The sequence below is a fragment of the Oryzias latipes genome, chromosome 1 (genome assembly GCF_053564925.1).
Source record: "Oryzias latipes strain Hd-rR chromosome 1, Olatipes_Hd-rR_3.1".
NCBI classification, from domain to species: Eukaryota; Metazoa; Chordata; class Actinopteri; order Beloniformes; family Adrianichthyidae; genus Oryzias; species Oryzias latipes.
Window position 1 is genome coordinate 38,518,021 of NC_136237.1, and position 22,213 is coordinate 38,540,233.

The window sequence follows — 22,213 nt, forward strand, 5'->3', positions numbered from 1 at the left end:
GTAACTCCTTTTTTATGCTAGCAATTATTGTAAAAATAAAAACATAAGATGTTCTGATTTGCATTTATGTCTTTTCAAGGTTGCAAAATCCAACAACATTCTTGGAGAACCCGGTCCAGTCAGGACTAAGCAAGTCTCCTTTTTACTTCTGAAATTAACCAAAAGATGTGTGAAAACCTCACTGGACTCTTGGAGGCAGCTACCCAGGGTGCCTGGCTTCCTGCAGCTATGCCCTATTCATCACCTGCTTTGAATGGACACCACCAAGCCGCCTCTGACTGGAAGGCCAGGTAGGGTGTGGGGTGGTGTGCAAAGGGGGGGATTAGCATTCAAAGACCCGGGCCTTCCGTTCTGGATCTGCCATTCAGTCCTAGCAGGGGAGGAGAGCTCCAGCAGCGGCCAAGGTCATCATCTCCATCTCTGCAGGAGGTAACTGAGAGGACCATGGGAACGAGGCGTCTGGGCTCAGCTAGTTTTGGGCTAGTGAGCTAGCAGCACAGCGGGTGTTTCATCCCCCAAACATTCATCTGTTTGTGCTGCGGCTGGCAGTTCTGACAACAGGATAATTGCTATTGCTTTACTCTCTTCATTCTTCCTTCTCCGTGTCTTTTGTAGTTTTTTGCTTTGGTCTAGTCTCCTTCTGTGAGATTGTTCCCTTTCTGCAAAAAAAAAAAAAAAACACTAAGTAGAACTGGCAGAATAAGAAGCTACTACAATAGTGTTTCCAATGAGACCCTAATTGTTAATGAAGATTTTCACAAAATGGACTTTGTGGTACAATCAGAACCATTTTCATTGAACTTTCCAAAAAAGAAACTAGAAATTAGCGATAGAATGTCAACGATGAGCTGCAAGTGTTTGTTTCTGAATGACGTGGTGGAGAAATGATCCAGGTCATCAGTTTAAGCTGATTTGGTATCCTGTGGTGAGAAACACTGGGTTAAGAAGTCTGGATGGAGTAACTGGCTGTAAACTCCCAAAGTGGCTTAGAACGGCCAACAGACTCTCAGAGTTCGCCGACTGGGGAGACGAGTTTAGCCCGCTAGGTCCAAGAGCGGGACGCCGAATTCACGATGACGTCAAATGAGTCGTGGTCTTTTGCCAGTCAAGGAGAAGACGGGGAAACATGACCCGCTAACCCCACCCCTCCGCAAACACACCCCATGTTGGGATACTGGCAAGTTGTCATGACGACAGGGATGTTCTGCTGATGAAGTCTCACTCAGCGCCGTCCAATCAGATCGTGGAGCTTCGACTGCAGCGTGAACAGGGGAGGACGCACCTATTCCACTTGCACAATGCTGTGAGAGGATAGGCGAAATCCTGTAGCACCAGCGGGAAATTGGCAATCCGGGGGAGGTTGTCAACGGGCCGCCGTGGTTCGACAATGCACAAACAGCGGGGGTCGGAGAAAAGGAGCTGCCAGGTAGGGGGTCTCCATCTTGTAATACAGCTGGATTTCCCATTGGTACAAAGTATTGACGCGTTATTTATTGCTCACGATTGTTAAATATTCCCAAACGAATGATGATGATTAGAAGAATGTTGTCACTTGATGTTTGCTCTCGGTTTGTTTTCGGTAGCTAAACGGTAAATTACTCCTGCAGGTGGTTTTCACGAATCCGCTGCTGCTGCAAAAAGCAGTGAGTTTTATTGAAAAAAAAAAGGTGCAGAACTGACACGGTCTTTGACCTGAATGCAATTTGATGGCTTTTAAGTTTTTATTTCACTGCAGGAAACTGAAGGAGGCTAATGTGGAGAAACTGAGCAAATGAGTCGCCTGGTGTCAGTTTGATTCAGGCCTTTTATGTCAAAACTGCGGGGAGGATTTTTCCATTCGTTTTGTTGCTGCTTGACCAAAAGGAGATGCTGGGATTGTTTGTAGACCCATGCGATAGGGGGCTAAATCGTATTCATCTGTTTTAAGATTATCATTGTAATGAAACTCACCAGTAACCCATGTTTTTACTTTTTATGCTCAGATGTGTCCGTCATATAGAGGTTTTATTCGTCGCTCACTCTTATGGTGTTACTGAGCACTAACCCTCAGCCTACTCCCTCCCTTAACTTCAGTCCCGTGGATTCCCTGTGGGGTACCCATTGACAGGCTGACCCCCAGTTGTGGTTGTGTTTAACTCTTCAAACTTTAGATTTAAATGAAGGTTGTCAGCATGCCTAACCTACCTTTCTTAACTCCTAGTTGGAAATCGCCACAATTGTTGCTTTAAAATTTGCACTTGAGCTTAATACATGTCGGATTGGCGACTCCACAGTCAGACATTTAGCGCAGCTGGTCAGCTTCAGAGTTCTGTTGTTTTGTGAAACCTAAGATTTTTTTTTATCTATAACCATAGAGTTTTTAATTCAATCGTGAAGTCAAAATTGGGGAAATGGGCCTCATTGATGAAGCACTGTGGTCACGGTGATGATTTCATGGTTTTCTACCCAAATAGAAATTCAAAATAAAGTCAGAAACGATGGCTTGAAGGTATTTCTGAGATTACTGTAAAGCTGTTTGTGGTGTGTGTGGATCTGCTATTAGGGGAGATCATGTTCAAAGTGGGAATTTAAATTCGTTTACCAAAGACAGACTGACCTTTCGCCTCTTTTTTAATCACAGAAAATCTGTCTTGAAGGAAAACTTGTTTCCCCTTGTGTTGAATGTGAGATACTGAAACCATTTGGCTGTTGGAGGCTCTTTATGTCTGATCTTCAAAATGTTAGACTGCACTCAGGCGACAATCTGGTTATTGGACTATTATGTGGCTTGAATTAGTATCGGTGGTGCCTAAAGCACAAGGAAATCTGTCAAATTTTACCTTAGATAGAAATAATGAAAACAGTTTCTGATGGAAACCTTGAGGCTACATTAAAAAATTACTAATTTAAAGGCATTCTTCTTCAAAATTGTAACATTCATGCCTTGAACATAACATCACCCAGCAGAAACATACTTTTTAAAACCATGAGTTGATTTTGTAAGAAACAAAAAATTTAAAATTAAATAACAAACAATACTATTAATAATAATAATAATAATAATAATAAATATTCAATAAAAAATGTGGGTTTTGGAGTTTTTAACATGTTCTTGTGACATTATTCTAATAATAGAGGACATAACAAAATTAAGCTTAAAATTGTGTTTCTGATTATATCTTTATTCAACTCGTGACGTAGAAAATACGCTGGGTGGGCCACAAGATCTCTGCTCCACTCCACTTGTAGAGGAATAGATCCAATGTAGGTCTTTGTTTTCCTCACCTGAGCTGTCATCTGGCTCAACACTGTATGGCTGGATAGTTCCAATATTGTTCGCCATTTTTATTGCACCTGTTAGGTTGTTAGGGGCTGTAAGCTAGCAGGAGAGAGTCAAACGGAGAGCTTTCCGTTATGGGTGACGGCAAGAAGGGGCAGGGTTACTCCGTGCCACAACTTGGAGGCAAATTTCCAATGAACTCCTGCCACTCTGCAGAAACTATGTTCTACAAAATGAAAAGGGTAAAAGAGTACCTTTTATTCTACTATTTGTTTATTCACACATCAAATACGTTTAGGACGTTGCAGATATTGATGTCATACTGCTGCTTAGCAAGATGTTTCGTCATCCATCCATCTTCTGAATCCATTTTGGAGTTGCGGATATTTTGCAAAATTTTGAGTGGGGCTTCATATGACAGATTTTAAGGAATGTTTATAGCAAGTGCAGAACAATGTTTAAGAAACGTATTTTTTTTTTTTTTAAATGTTTTGTAAAGACTAAAATAAATGCCACAATTGGCTCTGGGACAAACCATCTAAAAAATGCCAAAAATGTCACAAAGGCCTCTGGGAAACCCAAAACAAGCTCCTTGCAGTTCATTGTTGTCCCTTGTAATCAAATGCTACTATTTTTTTAGATAAGACACTATTTGAAACATCCTGAGATGGAAGTAGAAGGTTCACTCTGATGTTTCATGAGCTCAAATCAATACCTGGAGACGCGCGTGTCAGTAAATGTCATTTTGTGGCTGATTGAACCATCCAGATGTTGCCCATTTACAGTCGTGCAGTTTCTATTGGAGAGGTTCCAGGGTAGCACCCCAAAGGTCGTCCTCCCCCAGCCCACCAGCCCCCCAGATCCAGGTGCTGTGATCTGCAGATGGGCACCCCTTCCACGACGAAAATGTCATTCCTGCCGGTTAGCCTGCACCCCCCCCCCCCCCCTCCCCAGACTGAGCTAAAAAAATGTGATGACAGTCAGACAGCAAACACTTCATGCTCAGTCGATTCCCAGCCTTAACGTGTCCATTAGAACTCTGTGAAGATGAGGATGTGGTTTTCTCAAATTAATTGCCCATCATTTGTCTGCGCTCCGCAGGAAAAAATGACAACCCTCGGCGAGGAGCTGTCAGCTCCGGACAAAGAACGCTTTCCCTCCCTACCTTCCCAAATTTCATTTAATGGAGACAGACGTCGAGCACAGATGGAGCTGCAGTGCCGGCGTGGTCAGGTTGTAAACACACAGACATGAAAAGGGAGAGCGGCATTACAAACAGGTTTGATCTGTCTCAGGCTGTCCAGACTGGCTGACATGTTGGGGGGTGGATGGAGGGGGGTTGATTTAAGTCACTTTTATTTGCTCCTCCTCTGTCAGCTACCCTCGCCAGCAGCGTTATCATTCGGGCTGTCCAGATTTAAGACTCCGGCATTGAGAGAAGCATCACAATGAAACACCAGACGAACGGGCAGACAAACGTACCTGCAGGCGGAAGTGCTGGGAAACAGCTGAGGCCCTCCAATTTGTTAGCAGCACGTATTTCACTGAAGTCACACCAATGCCCCCCCCCCCCTTCCCCATCTTTTTCCCCCCTTTTTCTCCATTGTTTATTATTTTTAAAGCCCTGAAAAGATGCTTTTTTAGCTGGACTGGTCAAAGGATCTTCAATGCCGAATAAATCAAATTAGATTTCTTATTACCGCCTCTGTTTTCAAAAAGAATCAAGCTCCTGTTTTAATTCCAGAGAAATTGAGTTGCGTTTATCTCCACCAAGCTGTAATATTACCCTCTTTGTTCATATCAGATTAGCTCAGGAGAGAGCAGGCACATGCAGATCATGAGATAATGGTGATGGGTCTTTTCTTCCAGGCATGAGTCTAAGTGTATGATTGGCACGGTCTGAAGATGAAGAAGTGTCCACCCAGCCAATTTAGACGGCAGAATTAAAGGTCTAACAGAGGTAGAAAGTGAATCCCGTCCTTCACGGGAATCTGTTACTTCTAATATCACTTGTGGCCATGAGGCATATGTCTCTCCTGAAAGGTAATTGTACAGCTGCAGGAGAAAAATGAACTATCACTTTGGTCTTACGCCCTCTAAAGAAATGGTAAAAGGGAAAAAAATGGAGGGGTTTGGAGGAGAAGTGAAATATCGTTGTTGTGTGGAACGAAGCTGCGGCTGAGTTTTTAATGATTTTCTTACTTTTTGCTGCTCTAAGCTACTGTTGAACTTTCTAAAGGCTTTTAAAATGTTGTAACTTTCTGAATATTTAATGACTGCAGCTCCCAGATTCCCAAAACACACATTAGAGCTTAATGTTTAGGCCTTAAAAAGGTAAAAAATTAGATCCTTGGACTATACAGGATTTATGCATAACTGAGTAAATAATAGAGGAACGATCTGCTTAAAGTTCCAATCTGATCATCTTTTGATCTATTTCCAGTGGTCTTTTATAAAAGAAGAAAAAAACTGTTGAAAATTCGCCTCTAAATTGGGAGCGGGACTGTTGGGGCGGAGTGATTCTGCCTTCATTTCCCATGATCCCTTTGTCCCTCTCTTCTGCTAGCTTACGGCCCCTCACACCCCGAGCCGTACAGTTTTGAGCCAGTTCAGTTTTCTCGAACGAGAAAAATGAAGACTTACAGTACAGGGATCTATTTTTCTGCAACTGGATGAACTAGAATGGAGCGCAGCAGCGACGTTGTGGCCTGCCGAATGCAGCAGCTGCGCCATCGTTACCGGCTTTTTCAAACAGCATTTCTTTTTGCCTGTTTGCGATTCATCACATTTTGAACAAAGTCATACTCAGAAATGCAATTTGGAGCTTTTTTTTTTTACATGGATTTTTGTTTACATGTCCTCCATCCTAAGAAAAATGCCACAAGAAGATGCCAAAAACACCATTGGAGTGGCTCTTTAAGGGAATGCAACAGAGAGAGCATCCATCAACTGGGCTAAAACATCTGCCAGACAGCAGACCAGTGGTTTTTTCCAGGCAAGAAAGGCTTCAGCCATGCTCTGTTCCTCAAATCTAACTGCTGCCAACTGGTTTTAATTTCGGTTGTCTGTTTTAAAGTTAAAATGGGCGGGTCTTCAAGCAGAGAAACCATTTTTTTTATATATTTGACCATGTTTCTGTTGGAACTTTCTTTGCAGGTTAGCATGTGGTCTGCAAATACGAGCGCAATTGGACCGTTTTATTTTCCCAGGCACAGCTGCAGAAGCACGGGATTGATGTGTAACCCAAGCCGGCACTTTAAAGCGCGAGGGGTCTGGACAGACGTGGTCTTGATAGAGCACCAGATGGGGCTTTATGATGAAAAGATCCTAATCCCCATCCAGGCATTAGTTCCATCACTTGTGAACTACAAATACATCCACAGCATTTCACAAGAATAAAGAATCTCCTGTGTTTTTAGTGTTGCTAAACACAATCTTTTTGTTTTTTATGTTTTTCCAGTTTCTCATGTTATGTCTTCATCTTCCTGTTTTCCTCTTTTTTTTCTCTCCATCTTTTCACATCTCTTGGTTTGCCCCACCCAGTTCTCCTTTTGGTCCTGAGGATTTGCAAATGTGGCATTAACTAATAGTCTGAGAGCAAGGCAAGCCTTTCTATCTGCTGTAAATAATCTTTTAGAGCTACATGTGTGTGCATTACAAGATCTCCCAAAAGAATGTACACTAACTTCAGAACATGCTGGTGTGGGACTACGAGAACTGTTCCCCTACCTACACCTGTATGAACTCCATATTTATTTGTCAATTGAAAGTACTTTTTTTCATCTTCTTAATCTCAAATATAGTAAAGTATTAAGAAGGAAATTTATCAGACTAAACCTGGTTGGTACTGTAAATGTTCCCGTCCTTGAAATAACAGGACTCCTAACTAAATCCATTTCTGATTGCTGTGACATCATTGTGGCTCACCTCAGCATCATTCCGAACACGGCCAATTTTTGGAATGACAGAATGAAATAAGAGAACTATCCACGTGCCACATAAAAACATGCACCCCGATAGTGCTCTAATCTGAGCTCTAATAAATCAAAATAGCTGATTTTTGATTTATTACCTAATAGAAAACAAATATATAACACGAAATTGTTTTTAAAACAACTCTGGAAACGTACATTTTAGCAGAAAAAACCTTACTTTTCACGTGAAAGTCATGGATGTTTGGTCCTTTTTTGTGACCTGCCTCCTGTGGTCGTTTTAGGGGTTGATGATCTCAAATCAAAGAGCAGACTATGGGAACAAAACAGGAAAAAAAAAACTATAATAATATTTACTCTTAATTTCTTTAGTTTTAGTGGTCGAGCTGAATTAATGATGCAACCAAACCAGAAGTAGCACACTAGTGCTGATCTAGCTGGACTGGTGTGCTAACACAAGAGTCCCCAGTGCAAACCAATTTGACAGACCAGTACACAATAGCGTTGTGGTAAGCACACATGCCTCACAGCGAAAAGGTCCTGGCTAAAAGTTTGCATGTTCCTTCTATGCACCGGTTTTCTCCAGCTTCCTCTCACGGTCCAAAAGTAGGCATCATATGTCAATTGGCGAAATGAACTGGGTGTGAAAAGACTCTAGAATGACTTGGTGTGGCTTTGTGATAACTGTCCAGCTGCCCATGTTGTACCCTGTCTTTGCCGAACAGTGGCTGGGATAGGATTCACTCACCCTGGCACCCCAAAAGGGAGTAAGTGCTTTTAGAAGATAGATGTAAAAATGTGCCTCAGTTTCTTTCCTGAAAATGTAGCCTTAGTTTGTTGTGTCTTTCTTTCTCTTAGCTGCTAGATTAGGTTCATTGTTGGTTTTTGGTGTATTGGGCATTACATTTTTGTTGCTATCTATAGTTGTGTTGCTCTGTAACTGTCGGGTACCGGGGTCCAGGGCGGTTAGGTTCACCTTCACTTCCGGGTTGGGGCTTTTATTTTGTTTGGTTCCGGTTCGGTGTTCTGTTGTGCTTCTGTGGACTTGACGTCTTCATCGCCAGCACCTGTTTTACTCACCTGTTGTCAATCACTGTTGTGTGTATATATACCTTGTGTTCCTCCTCACTTATCACCGGATCGTTCTCTTATGACTGTTACTAGTTTACGAGTCTCAGAGCTTTCCTCAGGATTAAAATCCTTGTGTTTCTCAACTTCTGTCGTCCTGCATCTTGTGTCCACATCTTCGTTCCCTGACATTACGATCCGGTCATCATGGACGCAGCAGACGCAGAAGCTTCTCGAGCAAACGCCAGCAGCCAGGAGTGGGTCATCCGCCACCAGGAGGAACAGCTGAACTGCCTCCGCCGAGGTATGCTGGAGATGGCCGATCGCCAGGAGAAACAGCTGACTGCGATCTGCGATCGCATCGACACCCTGGCAAGACAGGTTCAGCAGCCGCTGACACCTCATCCGCTCCATCCCTCCTCTGCCGCATCCGCACCGATGGTTCCGGTCCAGACGTCTCCCGCCCCAGCGGTTCAGCTGGCCCGACCGGAGAGGTTTTCTGGTGACTCTGGGGACTGCCGGGCGTTTGTCATACAGTGTGAACTCCATTTCGAGCTGCAGGCTGCCAGTTTCCCCACGGATCGTGCCAAGGTGGCGTTTATTATTTCTCACCTCACCGGCAGAGCCGGAGCGTGGGCCACCGCGGAGTGGCAACGTGGGGGAGCAACCTGCGCCTCTCTTTCTGTTTTTCTCGACGCCTTCACCCAAGTTTTTCAGCACACGAAACCCGGTCGAGAGGCAGCCCGGGCGCTGATGCGGTTGACGCAGGGAAATCGTCGGGTGGCAGACTACGCTATCGAATTCCGGACTCTCGCTGCAGAGAGCGGATGGAATCCCGCCGCGCTCGTAGACGCTTTCCTGGAGGGGCTGTCCGAGGTGCTGAAAGATCACCTAGCTCCATTGGAGTTGCCGCCGTCTCTGGAGCCTCTCATCGCTCTAGTCATCAGGATCGACAATCGACTGCAGGATCACCGAAGGGGGCGCCGGTCGAACGTTTCCTTTTCCCGGGGACGTACTGACGACTACGACCCGCCCTCTTCTCATCCTTCTTCGGTTGCTTCCACAGACTCTCCTGTAGTTCCGTTGGAGGAACCCATGCAGCTGGGTCGTGGTCGTTTATCCCCCTCTGAGCGCAGACGACGGTTAGCGGCGGGTGAGTGTCTTTACTGTGGTCAGCGGGGACATTTCTGTAAGCACTGCCCAAATGTCTCCGTTCGTCATCAAGAGTGGGCACACTGACGAACGGAGGGCATGCGCCCACCTGTTCAAAATCCACCTCCTGTTTTCTGGAGGGTCATGTCATGTCTAGGGGTGGGGGGTTTCCTGTTCAGGCTTTATTGGACTCAGGGGCTGAACAGAACCTCATGGATGCCGAGCTAGCCAAACGGGTCGGACTAAAGACCGAGTTACTCCCCCGTTCTTGGCAGGTTATCTCCCTTAATGGAGAGGCTGTCGCCACTATTGACCAGATTACTGAGCCAGTCAACCTCATACTGTCTGGGAACCATCACGAGCATACTCGTTTTTTTCTGTTTGACTCACCACATAATCCGGTGGTTCTGGGGTTTCCTTGGCTCCTGGCCCATAATCCAGTCATTGACTGGCCTAACAACTGTATAAACAGTTGGAGTAATCACTGTCACAAGGTCTGTTTACGCTCAGCTCGGCATCCAGGGGCTGATTCCGCTGACCCAGTAGGACAGCCGTCCTCACCCGACCTCTCCAAGGTTCCCTCTGAATACCACGATCTGGGAGAGGTGTTTTCGAAATCCCGGGCTCTCTCATTACCTCCTCACAGGCCTTATGACTGCTCCATAGAGTTGCAGCCCGGTGCTACACTCCCCAGGACTCATCTTTACAGTCTGTCTAAGCCTGAGAGGGAGGCCATGGAGCAGTATGTGACTGACTCTCTTCGGGCGGGCCTTATCAGACCCTCTTCGTCCCCTGTGGGAGCGGGGTTTTTCTTTGTAGGGAAGAAGGACGGTTCTTTACGGCCATGCATTGATTTTCGTGGGCTAAACGCCATCACTATTAAGAACCGTTATCCTCTTCCTCTCATGAACACTGCATTTGAGTCTTTGCAGGAGGCCCGGGTCTTCACTAAATTGGACTTAAGGAATGCGTACCACTTGGTGCGTATGAGGGAGGGTGACGAGTGGAAGACCGCTTTCAACACACATCTTTGACACTATGAGTATCTGGTGATGCCGTTTGGTTTGTCCAACGCTCCAGCTGTTTTCCAGGGCATGATTAATGATGTGTTACGAGATTACATCCATCATTTCGTGTTTGTGTACCTGGATGATATTCTCATCTTCTCCAGGACCCCCAGCGAACATAGGCGGCATGTTCGTCTGGTTCTCCAACGGCTCCTGGAGAATAAACTGTTTGTGAAGGCCGAGAAATGTGATTTCCACTCCTCTAGTGTATCGTTTCTGGGTTTTGTAATCACAGGTGGGGAGGTGCGACCTGATCCGGCTAAGATCAGTGCGGTGGTGGATTGGCCCATCCCGGCCACTCGCAAACAGCTCCAACGGTTTTTGGGGTTTGCCAACTATCTACGCCGTTTCATCCGGAATTACAGCTCAGTCGCAGCCCCCCTTACGGGTCTGACCTCCACCTCCTCTCCTTTTCTTTGGACGGAGGCCGCTGAGGGCGCTTTTCGGGACCTTAAATGCCTTTTCACCACGGCGCCGGTCCTTGTCCAACCTGATCCCTCCGCCCAGTTTGTTGTGGAGGTTGACGCTTCGGACACTGGGGTTGGAGCTGTGTTGTCCCAGCGTAAGGGTGCGGACAGCAAGCTCCATCCTTGCGCCTTCTTCTCCCGCCGGCTTAATCCGGCGGAGACGAACTATGACGTGGGTGACAAGGAGCTTCTGGCCATCAAGTTGGCGTTGGAGGAGTGGAGGCACTGGTTGGAGGGGGCGGGTCAGCCTTTTGTAGTCTGGACTGATCATAAGAACTTGTCTTATATCCGGACCGCAAAACGGCTTAACTCTAGACAGGCACGGTGGTCACTGTTTTTTGCTCGTTTTGATTTTGTGGTGTCTTACCGCCCTGGCTCCAAGAACGTCAAACCGGACGCTCTTTCTCGGCAACAGGAACCGGTGGTTGAGAGGCAGCAACCTAAGACTGTGATACCTGCCTCCTGTGTTCTGGGTTCCCTCTCTTGGCAGCTGGAGAGGGATATCAAAGCTGCCCAGACCCGGGAACCTGACCCTGGTGGTGGGCCACCTAACAGACTCTATGTACCCAGGGCCGTAAGGAGTCAGGCCCTTCAATGGGCTCACGCTACTCGCCTCACTTGCCACCCCGGTGTACACAGAACTGTCTCCTTCCTGCGTCGCTGTTTCTGGTGGCCCAGCTTGGCGAAGGACGCCCGAGAGTTTGTTTCGGCCTGCACGATCTGCGCCCAGAACAAGGTCAGCAATCGACCACCAGCAGGTCTGTTACACCCCTTACCTGTCCCGAGCCGCCCGTGGTCCCACATCGCCCTGGACTTTGTTACCGGTCTGCCATCCTCTTCTGGGAAGACTGCAATCATGACGATCGTGGACCGGTTTTCCAAGGCAGCCCACTTCGTGCCCCTGAGGAAGCTGCCTTCGGCCGTTGAGACCGCCAAACTCGTCATTGAACACGTGTTACGGCTGCACGGCATTCCGGTGGATATCGTCTCTGACCGCGGCCCTCAGTTCATTTCACAATTATGGAAGACTTTCTGTGCAGCCTTTGGCCCCACGGTCAGTCTCTCTTCGGGGTTCCATCCACAGTCCAACGGGCAGGCCGAGAGGACCAATCAGGACCTTGAGGTGGCTCTCCGATGCGTCTGTTCCCGTAACCAGACCTCTTGGAGCACCCTGCTGCCGTGGGTTGAGTATGCCCACAACTCTATGACATCATCTGCTTCAGGTATGTCCCCCTTTGAGAGTTCCCTGGGCTACCAACCTCCATTGTTTCCGGAGCAGGAGAAGGAGGCGACGGGCCCGTCGGTTCAACACCTCTACCGCCGCTGCAGGCGCATCTGGAGGGAGGCACGCGCTGCTCTCCTTCGCTCGTCCGCAGCTAACAAGAGACTGGCCGACCGGCATAGGTTACCTGCACCTACCTACACACCAGGTCAGTTGGTTCTCCTATCTACAGCTAACATCAAGCTGCGGACGGAGTCGAGGAAGCTGTCTCCCAAGTACATCGGGCCTTTCGAGGTGGAGAGGGTCATCAACCCTGTGGCGGTCCGACTGCGCCTTCCTCGTACTATGCGTGTTCATCCAGTCTTTCACGTCTCTCAGCTCAAACCACACGTTACGAGACCTCTCCAGCCTTCTCCTTCCCAACCGCCACCACCTCGTATCATCGACGGTCAGCCGGCATGGACCATCAGACGCATCATGGACGTCAGACGGCTAAATCAAAGGGTAGGGTGAAGCCACAGGGGTAGGGGAAGAATTCAGATTCGGCTAAAGTCTTTAGCTCCATGATCCATGATGGTAGACTGAGCTCTCCAACTCTACACCCAAAACTGCTTCTGTCCCAACAATAAAAAAGTGCTCAAGGCTAATCTCTGCTGTAACTTCTTTTTCCCTTAGTCACATGCAGTCGTTCTGTGGTTAACGCTGCAGATTTCTGGGCTGTCTGGGCCCACGGAGGGTCGTAGAGAAGAGCGACCGCATCTTAAGGGAAGAGCAGATGTGTCTTACAGGTCCCTTGAGGCTCGTATGACCACTTTAAGGGACTTCACAGAAATACAATTTTTGATTTAAGTGCGTGTGGTAAGTGTGTCGTAAAGTATCGGTAAGGCTAAGTTGCACGCTCGTATGACATGCAAGTGATGCTGTTGCACAGTGCTTTTACGTCTCACTAGTCTTTAATAAGGTGCAAGGACTGACACCTTGTTGATTGCGCGGGAATGCTGTACACACCAGGTGACACTTAAGTACCTGTAGGACGCCCAAAGGATGTCCGGAGAAACTGCGCTTTTACTGTCTAAATTCTTAAGATCTAACAGTTAGAGTGCACCACGAGGAGTGCAAGCTTTTCTGTGAACAGCACTAACAAATCCATACTACAACGCCCCTGTATCTCACCTAATTTCCCTTTGCTTATGTTGTCTATTTGTTCCCTGTTTTTCACTTGCAGTTTCACTGTAGAAAAGAATGCTCATGATCATTTCTGCCCTACAGACTTGCCGAGCAGTCTACAACCTTGCGATGTTGTGGCACAAATATCCGGAGTTTAGGTTAGAATGTGTTGTATGACTTCAACTCGGTTTTTAGTTATGAACTCTTAAGGTCACTTCAGATAAGAGTTCCTATGTGAAAAAAAAAATCTGATTGAAATGTTAACAAGTGGACCATTCAGAGGTGTTTTTCCTCATTTGAATGATGCTTTATAATCTTTCTGGGATGTAAGCTGTCACAGGACTTTAAAAACAAATCACAGTCTGTATGAAACAGATAATTGTTAGTAAGCTCTTGAAAAGTACAAAACTGATTTTTTTCACACCTCAGACACTCTGAGCCACTTCCAGAACAACTGGGATCTGTAATTCCTCCATGGACTCCTGGGTGAAGCGAAAGGCTTTTTTCCAGCTGCTTTCCTGGTAAACCTGTGAAGAAAGTCACCTTATTAATGCCAACGTTGAGAGCGAGGTCCACATCACATGTGGAGGAGCAGCAGGTGTATCCTGAGTCTCTTTGAATTTCCAAACCTCTCGTGCAGTCATGGAGAATGAACCCAGCCACACTGCAGAAGCAGACTAATTCCAGTCATAGCCGCAGGTGAGGGAAAAGGCGCAGAAGCGTGAGTGAACTGTAGCTTCACTTACTGGTAGTAAGAGGATACAAAATGTTACATTTTTCTTTGAATGCATCACCTATCACACAGTCAGCTGCATTCTGCGAATCTCTTTTGTCAGGGGATGAACAGTGTTTCACACAAATGCACTGTTTACCAAAGAGGTCTGAATAAATTCAGAAAAAAATCATTTTATGTCCAGCAGTTTAAAAAACATAGAAAACACATCTGCCTGTGAGATTCATGCTTTTCGGATTCTGAAGGCATCTCCGTAAGCACGAGGGAACTGAACGTTTCTCTTTATCGCACACTTGCATCACGCTTGCAGGATATGTCAAAGCCTAAACTTGCATTTGCATGTGTTCAAATGTGCCTGAAAACCGCAGAAGTATCGTGGCCTCAGGACAAGTTCTCTATGACGCTGTCTGTGGAGTTTGAGCAGCGGCCCTCACCAAAACACCATCGTGCTGGTGGTAAATACGCCACTGTGATTTCAAAGAGGCAGTCTGAGAAAATGATAACTTGTAGAAAGAAATTTTCTTACCTGTTTCAGAAGCGATAAAAATTGGCCTGTTTTATTAGTGAGAGTACAAAGCTGTTCCCCAGTTTTTTAAAGGAAATGTAGAACACATGAACCTGTTTCTAGAATAATCTCTGTTCTTCTTTATCTGGACGAGATATAAAAATATTGTGGGGTGACGTTGTTGGTGGATCAATACTCCACTTATTTCAATCTTTTTCCATTGAAACTGAGGGTCTAGCTTTTGGTTCCTTTCTCGTGGTAGAAGTGCTTCGTTCCAGGTTTGCCCTGGCTCTGCTCCAGGTGTAGGAGGTGAAGTAGAAACAGTGTACAGATCTGCTGCGGCTGGGGACAGCTGAAGGCTTTCGCTGGGAGGAAAGTAACCCGAACATCATTTCACAGAGAGGCAGATCTGCAACATGAAGCATTCATGTTTGCTGTGTCAGGACCTGACAGGAAAATCACCCAGAGAGTACTGTGGCCGACGCCATGAAGGGGAGGGTCCTAGCAGCTGAATTAGAACTTCAGCCATGCCGGCCGTCAGAGCTATAGACGACAAACAGCAAAACACGGAGCTGACGATTTGATTTGCCGCATGCCTGTTTTGGTTTTTAGCTGTTTTTCTGTCCAATTTTTTCACTACACAATTTTTTCCACTTGCAATTAAAATTTCACACTTTGTTTTATTCTTTTCCTTTTTTAAATGTGTAAGCCATGTATTTATTTATAAAAAAATGGAAGAAAACAAAACTGCCTTTGCAGGAATGACAGTGGATATATTTAATGTACTATTTACACAGACACAATAAATACAGGCTTATTTATTCAATAGGAGCATTAGATGGTTTGTTCATCTTGAAATGGACTTTTCACAGTGTTTATGAAAGCTGTTAGGTTTAGATGCAGAACAGTCCTCAAGGGAGAGGCCTCAGACAAAGTCAGCAAATGGCATTAGACTTGAAAAATGGACAAACTTGTAAGGGGCACGCAGGTAAATAGGAAGGTCTTCGACCGCTTAGTGAGCCAGTGGAGCAAAAATGTTCATGCACATTTCTTCCTACGGACATGCTGAGGGCGTAGTGAACACTTATGCAACACGCTGGAGTAAGTAAGGGTGAAGTACAGCAGAGGCAGGCATGTCCTGTGGATGTTTTTTTTCTTCCTTTTTTCCAATATCTGCGCAAGAGGTGCTGGTGATCAAAGCGTACTTTATTGGTCACTTGCACATCACCTGCACATCCTGTGCATGCAGCATTTGCATGCACACCTCACTTAAACTCAGAGTGCAGCGTAAGGGCAGCATTCAACAGCTTCATATGTACACCGTAAGTGCGTGTAGCTTACTTTATCTTTACAAATACTTCACCACACACAACAATCATACCTCCTTTTTCACGACGTCCCTTGAAGTGGCTGTTTGAGGCATAAGGGAACTACCTGCACTCCTTTCTACCACCCCCCCGGCCTGGGCAACCCAGAAACCTGCAGCACCTGTACTGGTCAACCCCACTACTGGTAAATGTGACAAAGATTTAAGTTGATGTAAAACAAGACTGTGTTTTATAAAACATTTCAAATTGATTTGAACAGTATTTGAAAAGCATGCACTTAAAAACAGTTTTCATACGTGCTGAACTGGTGGAAGGATCTTAAAGTTTTAGTTTGGAGATACAGTCCTCTAACTTGTCTGTTGGAGAATAGGTGGTTTCACCTCAAAAACATGAATGCAAAGCAAAAAGACTTCAGTCAAATTTACCCTCACAGTGAAAGGAGAGAAAAATCCCTCCATGTCTCAGGCATGCTATGAAGCTCAACAAACTGAAGAAAAGTTCAAGACATGAAACTAGACTTATAACAAACCAGCCAAAACGTTTGGTTATTAGTGACTACAAGGTGTGCGGTAAACCCCGTAATTTAAAAGGAAAGTCGAAACCAGAAGTTGGCAAAAAGGAAGTGGTTATATTTTTTTACATAAACCAAATTAGTAAATATTTTAACAAAAAAAATATGATACATTTTTCAAATGTTTTGCTTCCAACCCATCAGACACCATAAAGTAAGCACAGTACCAGCATTAATAACAAGGCTACCAAAAATTTTCAATCCAAATAAAACTATTAAAGCAAATTCACAACAATAATTCTTTAACTTTTTTCCGTCGAGTAGCCTCAGTACCAGTCAGCACCTAAAGCTCTCAACTGTGCCATTAACATTAAGCAGCAAACTGAGGGCGGTAAAAAAACAGCTCTGATTTGTTCACTTTTCTTTCCAGGTTTGAAAAGCAAATACAGACTTGAGACATTAACCAAGACAAAAAAACAAAAACAAAAACAAAACCAGACTTTAATCAATTGGTTAATAAATGATCTGGCTAAACCACTGCTCTGAACAAAGTTGGAAACTAAATTAAATTTATACCTGTTCCTTTAACTCAAAAAAATGTTTAAAAAGTTTTAAAAAGTTTTGCTATCTCAAATAATAAAAAGCATTTAATCAAATAAATTAAATATTTTCCATTGGAGCAGAAACTTCCTCCTCTTCCTGTGTCTTGGTACAAGCCACATTTCTTTGACTGCACACACAAAGCCCAACAGTCATTCGTGTGCTTAAACAGATCTTATCTTAAACAGTTCTATGTATATTCATCTCAACTATTCCCCTGAATGTCAACAGAGATTTAGTCATAGAAGTGACTCGAGGAGGATTTCACCTATGAGGAAGAGATAGCTTTCAAATTCCCCTCCAAAACAACACAAGGAATACATGTCAACACAACTGACCCCATGTTCAGAGATCAACACAAAGCAACGTTTGTCAAATACTGGAAATAAAAGTGATGTTTGGGGGCATTTCACTGTTCACCTCTTGGAGTGCCCTCATTCCCCTCACACTTGCATCGAAGATCAAAAACGGTTAAACGGATTTTGTTCTCCAGTCCTAATATCTAAATGTGATCTCTTTATACAAATTATGCCATCGTACTCTTGTTCTTCATATGCCACCAGGCTGGTTTCTGCCTTAGCCCATATGCTTCACAGGTTGAGTCTGCAGAGAGGCAGTATTAAGACCACAACATCTCAGTGTCTGTTTCTCCTCCAGACTTGTGGTTTTAATCTTCTTTGTAAACACTGGGGATGGTTGAGCATCAAAATCCCATCAGACCATAGGTTTATAAAATACTTGGAATCACGCTCATCTGGTAGTGTTCAGCCACACCAGTGCTCGAGCTGCAAAGTTCTTGCTCTTGAATCCTGCAGAAACAAACATGTTTCTTCCCTAATCCCGGTTGTTTCACTTCATCCATTCAGCCTGACGTGATGTTTGTTCTGGCAAAACATTTGCTAGGTGGAGGTTTGTTTTGTTTGGATCTAATTAAGTGATAGTTAATATTCAGCTGAGGCATTTTGGCTGTTTTCACTGTGCAGATGTTCAGAAAGGATGTTGCCACCTTTGTTTTTAATCCTACTTTCCTGTTGTAGTTTAGCTGTAACTGCTGCCAAGGAAACAATAGTTATTCTAATATGCACTCACCAGCCACCTTCTTGACACACCCTGCAAGTAATGGCATACGCTGCGGTCACGAATACAACCACCACCTTCAAGATTTTGTGCCACCACCTGATTTTTTATTTATTTTTTGGGAAAATCGTTAGCGTGGTCATTAATAGACAGCGGCAGTCAGTAAGGCGGGGATGTCGCCATTACGAAATCGTGCGACAGCCGGGCGGCCACAGGGCGGTGGCAGCTGGATCGCTGACCTGCAGCAGCTCTACTTGGATAATGTGTAAATGTGTCCGGACGGCTGACTTCCAACAGGCTCCCTCCTGATTGGTTGCCATAGAAATGTTGACTCAGACCAATCACGGGCTGTGTCCAAATTCCTTCCCTACTCCGTAAAAAAACTATATAGTGTTGGGCTATATAGTGCCCTGGATTTTAAAAGCAATTTGAATACTACGCTCACTCCTTTTTTTGTTTGTTATTCTTACTGGCAAAAATGACGTCACAGATTTAAAGGTAAAAACCTAATAAATATGAATATTTTATGACACCTATTTATGAATCCACCGTGTTCTGAAGATTAAAACTTATTAAAAAAGATATAAAACTACATTTTGTTCACATGAAAACATTTTTCAAACGCAATGCATTGTGGTCTACATTCACCAATCTAGTGAGCACCAATGCACACTGGTTTTTTCACAGAGACTTCTGGGAAATGTCTAAGCCCCAGTATTTTGCAATAGCAGATTTGGACAGCCCTATAAACACACAATATAGTGAACTAAATATTTGAAAGATCCATTGGTTGCAGTCAACTTTCCAAAAAAAAAGGGAGGAGATGGCTTCAGGTGGGAAGCCCAGTGGTAGTTTGATGTTTGAGAATGTTTAATTTATAGAGTTTTTATTTGGACCCAACCCACGCTCAACCAGTTTTAAGACCGTTGACCCTCTTCATAAAGGAATTGAAAGTCACAGAGGACGTCTGTGGTGTAAATCGAGCACAGCTGGTGCTCCCATATGAGTCAAGTAGATATTTCCCACACCATTACACCACTACCACCATCCTGAACCATCAAACAAATCTAGTTGAATCCAGACTTTCTGCCTCTACATCTATGCACTCAGAAACTTATTTTCTGTTAACCTGGCTGTGAAGGCTGGTAATAAGGCTAGTAATGTGGTTTTACAGTTTATCTGAAACCAGTCTTCACATTGAGTTTAACCATTGGCTCTCACTGGCAATTTTTTGTTCTGAGAGGGATTCTCTTGGAAAACAGACTATCCCCCATGTTCAAACTAACCTGAGTCAACCTTTTTCCCAATCTAATGTTTGGCTTGAACATTAGCAACTATTTTTGGCCTGCTGACGCTGTCCACCCTTATGTCGCGCAAAAAATTGAGCTATTTGTGTAAAAAAACTGAATCCACTGTGTGGATGTGTAACATACATAAACCACTCAGATTCAGTGGTATAGATTTTATAGCAGCTGGACAATTTTGTACAACTATTGGTGTGAAGCCCCTTGAGGCAACTGTGTTGGAATATTGGGTTACATAAATCTAAATTTAATTGAATTGGGCCACTAAAAATTATGAAATATTCAGACAAACTGTGAGAAACATGGTGTAAAATGAAAACAATTTTGAAGGACAGACCTTTACAAATGAGTTCTTACCACACTCTAACACAAGTTCATTAAATTAAACCAACAATTCTCAAAACATTAGCCAAAGATTGAGAGTCACAGCAGAGATGACAGCTTTGACTTCATTTCCTTGCTTCACGAAAGCAAAGATGAAACTGGGTTGACTCACCCAAAGATACACACCCACAGCCGCCGCATGCCCTTAAATGGTCACATCACTTGCGTTTATGAACTGCATGCCACATCAGAGTGCAAACGTTTTTGGTGCATTCAGCATTGTCACACCGTGTGGATGTGCCATTTCTGTTGTCTGAAGCGACACAGTGCAGAGCGTCAGCTCAGGAAAATGAGGTTCTTTGAGGAAGTAGACACATATCTTCAAGGACACATACCACCCTGTAGATCAAAGGAGCTAGAGGACACGTTTGATGGGGAAACCACACTGGTTTTCAAAGCACTGTAGCTCTGCATCTCACCCGCCCATTAAGGCCCACGATGGAAATTCTATTACATCCGCCCGTCAGTTAATTGAAGTCCCAGTCTTCCCCTTGGGGGACAGCAGGCTGGTCTTTACAGCTTCATTGTCTTGCTGCATGATCGCCATTAATTATCTCCCCTCAATCACCTTCTCAATAACACAATTTTATGTTTGAGTTAGTTTTTGCGTCTTGTCAGGAATCTCTTGTGAAAATGCACTGATGTCTGACAGGAAATAGATCAGTTATTCGCATACAGCATTTACTCACAACATACCTTTGGGGAAGTTGTGTCTCCACTGAGGAGATGTTCTGTGTCAGCGTTGCTGCATTTGATCATAAGATGTATAACCCAGAGTCTGAAAAGTTTCTTAGTTTCATCCGACGTGTCGAAGAGGACAAGATAATGACGCAAGAGACTAATCTTATGTTTCTTTTTCTTAAAGCCTGTTGTTGGAAAGGGGGAAAGACTTCTTTTTTGTGGTGAAATTCTTGAGATCTTCTTCTTAAAGAGAGCAAGTCTGCAGATGTTTCAGGTGACAAGTAATAGACCATAAGGCCAAAATTTTTTCTCTTTCGGCTTGCCCCATCAGGGGTCACCACAGTGAAACAACCTCTCCTTTGAGGACAAGTCGCATGGTTAACTTGGCAAAGCTTTAAGCCGGATGCCCTTCCTGATGCAACCCTCTCAATTTATCTGGGCTTGGGACTGGCACAGAAGCAGAGAAGGGAATAGGGAGCAGCCTGGATTTGAACCCTGGTTTCTTGGATGGAAGGCACCGCAAACCAGCACGAGCTAAACCGCCTCCTTAAGGCCAAAATTACGCGACTAAATTATATCAAGTCAATAAAAGCTTTGTTGAAAAGATGGAATTTTGGAACAGATCTAAAGACAAAGCACTATCTTGCAACTATGGCTCAAAAGATAAATAGTTTAAAAATGTTATGACGATTGAGAACCTTAGTTCAATTTTTGGTCGCGTTCTATTTTTGGTCATGTTTTTTTTGCTCTTTTACCTTTTTCAGTCACACCAGGTTTCGGTTGCAACTATCAACAGCTGTCTTGATTGGTGTGAATTACCCTGAGTACCGTATATTTAAAATCTATGGTTTTCAGTTCTTCAGTGTCAGTTTGTGTTCCGCCATGATTTAAGTTTTGATATTATATGTAGAGGTTTGTGCTACCAAGCCCAGCCTCCTGCATTTTGGTCCTAAACTCCCAAATGATCTGCATACAACTCTACAGATTCTGGACACCAGAAGAGGAAAGAACAGGAATATGAAATGGTGATTGGGAAGGCCATTGTGGGCTTTGCAGGGGGTGAGGAATTTTGTTTTCTGAATGTCACAAGCATTCATTGTGAATGAGTTAACATTTGACTACTCAATTCTAAAATGAATTAGTACTTTTGCAGCATCATATAAATATTTGTGTTGCCCCTAGGTGTGCATTTGAGAGTTTGTGGTCCGGCGACAGACGCTTTATCCTAAGGGATAAAGCGGGTTCAGAAGAATATATGAGTTTTAATCAATTGTGGAATATCTTATACATTCTTTTGAATGAAACTCTTTTGCAACATTGTTCCGGTAGGAAAGGGCTCTTTAGATACCTGTTTGTTTTATAGAATAAATATAAAGTATTGGGAAAATATCACCCCTAGATTTTTCACACAGAACAATTAGCGGGAATTCAACATTTGTATTGATTTGTTTAATTAATCCAGTTTGAATTTACTTTCAAGTATGCAATTGTTAAAAATTTAAGGCCACTCAGCGATAACATTGAGGCAACAATACAGCTTTGGAAAATTATTTGCCTCACAAGATTCCCAGACAAAAAGAGATTAGGTTTCAAGATCTGTAATGTTTGAAATTAGGTAGAGTTCAACAGTCCCAACACATTTTTCTTAGTTTGACATTTCTTACTTTGTCTTGAGAAAACATTGGTTGTAATTCAGTTGTAATTCAGTTAAATAAGTACAAGTATGAATGAAGAGTGAATGAATAATGGAGACATT

The 22,213-nt window shown here is 44.1% G+C and overlaps 1 long non-coding RNA gene across 1 annotated transcript in view; it reads left to right on the plus strand.

Annotated features, from left to right (window-relative positions):
- Positions 1-1,284: 1,284 nt before the first annotated feature.
- The window catches only part of LOC144994935 (uncharacterized), a 39,649-nt gene continuing 18,720 nt past the window's right edge, over positions 1,285-22,213 (plus strand). The window contains exon 1 of the long non-coding RNA XR_013658674.1: positions 1,285-1,426. This is a non-coding gene — a long non-coding RNA (uncharacterized LOC144994935). The remainder of the gene's footprint in view (positions 1,427-22,213) is intronic.